Below are 2500 nucleotides of genomic sequence, written 5' to 3'. Positions count from 1 at the left end.
GGACGTTAGTTTAATAGCGTTTAACGATGGATCCACGGTACAGAATGCAAAAATATGATTGTTAAAATTTTCGACTAATCGGTTCTAAGAGGCGAAGCAATACGCCGCTGGGACTTTGAAATATTTCGGAGCGCACCTAAAGTTCGTTATTTTGGCTAAACGGAGCGAAAATCTGCATTTATACCATCACGGACGTTAGTTTAATAGCGTTTAACGATGGATCCACGGTACAGAATGCAAAAATATGATTGTTAAAATTTTCGACTAATCGGTTCTAAGAGGCGAAGCAATACGCCGCTGGGACTTTGAAATATTTCGGAGCGCACCTAAAGTTCGTTATTTTGGCTAAACGGAGCGAAAATCTGCATTTATACCATCACGGACGTTAGTTTAATAGCGTTTAACGATGGATCCACGGTACAGAATGCAAAAATATGATTGTTAAAATTTTCGACTAATCGGTTCTAAGAGGCGAAGCAATACGCCGCTGGGACTTTGAAATATTTCGGAGCGCACCTAAAGTTCGTTATTTTGGCTAAACGGAGCGAAAATCTGCATTTATACCATCACGGACGCTAGTTTAATAGCGTTTAACGATCGATCCACGGTACAGAATGCAAAAATATGATTGTTAAAATTTTCGACTAATCGGTTCTAAGAGGCGAAGCAATACGCCGCTGGGACTTTGAAATATTTCGGAGCGCACCTAAAGTTCGTTATTTTGGCTAAACGGAGCGAAAATCTGCATTTATACCATCACGGACGTTAGTTCAATAGCGTTTAACGATCGATCCACGGTACAGAATGCAAAAATATGATTGTTAAAATTTTCGACTAATCGGTTCTAAGAGGCGAAGCAATACGCCGCTGGGACTTTGAAATATTTCGGAGCGCACCTAAAGTTAGTTATTTTGGCTAAACGGAGCGAAAATCTGCATTTATACCATCACGGACGTTAGTTTAATAGCGTTTAACGATGGATCCACGGTACAGAATGCAAAAATATGATTGTTAAAATTTTCGACTAATCGGTTCTAAGAGGCGAAGCAATACGCCGCTGGGACTTTGAAATATTTCGGAGCGCACCTAAAGTTCGTTATTTTGGCTAAACGGAGCGAAAATCTGCATTTATACCATCACGGACGTTAGTTTAATAGCGTTTAACGATGGATCCACGGTACAGAATGCAAAAATATGATTGTTAAAATTTTCGACTAATCGGTTCTAAGAGGCGAAGCAATACGCCGCTGGGACTTTGAAATATTTCGGAGCGCACCTAAAGTTCGTTATTTTGGCTAAACGGAGCGAAAATCTGCATTTATACCATCACGGACGTTAGTTTAATAGCGTTTAACGATGGATCCACGGTACAGAATGCAAAAATATGATTGTTAAAATTTTCGACTAATCGGTTCTAAGAGGCGAAGCAATACGCCGCTGGGACTTTGAAATATTTCGGAGCGCACCTAAAGTTCGTTATTTTGGCTAAACGGAGCGAAAATCTGCATTTATACCATCACGGACGCTAGTTTAATAGCGTTTAACGATCGATCCACGGTACAGAATGCAAAAATATGATTGTTAAAATTTTCGACTAATCGGTTCTAAGAGGCGAAGCAATACGCCGCTGGGACTTTGAAATATTTCGGAGCGCACCTAAAGTTCGTTATTTTGGCTAAACGGAGCGAAAATCTGCATTTATACCATCACGGACGTTAGTTTAATAGCGTTTAACGATGGATCCACGGTACAGAATGCAAAAATATGATTGTTAAAATTTTCGACTTATCGGTTCTGGATCACTGAAAAATCAAAAAAAATTATTAATTTTGATTAATTAAATTACATATGTAGTTTTATATTGTTATAGTCTCGTATTTGTTAATGTTTTGTCGTAAGAAAATGCAAAAATATCGTTTTAATGTTTTCGTCTCATCGGTTCTGGATCGCTGAAAAATCAAAAAAAAATATTAATTTTGATTAATTAAATTACAAATGGAGTTTTATATTGCTATAGTCGCTTATTTGTTAATGTTTTACCGTAAGAAAATGCAAAAATATCGTTTTAATATTTTCATCTCATCGGTTCTGGGCGGTTTTAAAATTTTTTAAAATATTAATTAAACCCATGATTTACATGAGAATGTGAATTTATTATGTCCTGCATGTTAATTTATTAATTTTCATGTATAGAACGTTATAAAATGAAAGGATATGTTCGACGATATTTTCAGTCTAAGTTTTACCGTGCCGGCGGGATGGTACGCTCTCACGGCGGTTTGCACAGGCATACGCCTGGGCGTAAGCCCATGCGTCGCCGACCTAGCGGCCGGCCGTTCGGTATTTATAGGAAGGCACTTTCGGTTCGCTCGGACCGGTCGGGAGTAGCGTCGAGCGTGTGGCTCTTTTATGACTTCGGTTGAAAAGCAGTCTACCGCTCCTCGAGAATATACTTTCTCGACTATTCTCGTTCCGGTTTTCCGTTGCGGATTATTATTAA

This window comes from Osmia lignaria, unplaced genomic scaffold, assembly GCF_051020975.1.
Source record: "Osmia lignaria lignaria isolate PbOS001 unplaced genomic scaffold, iyOsmLign1 scaffold0053, whole genome shotgun sequence".
Classification (NCBI taxonomy): domain Eukaryota; kingdom Metazoa; phylum Arthropoda; class Insecta; order Hymenoptera; family Megachilidae; genus Osmia; species Osmia lignaria.
The sequence above is the reverse complement of the archived record's forward strand: the minus strand, read 5'-3'. Positions refer to the sequence as shown.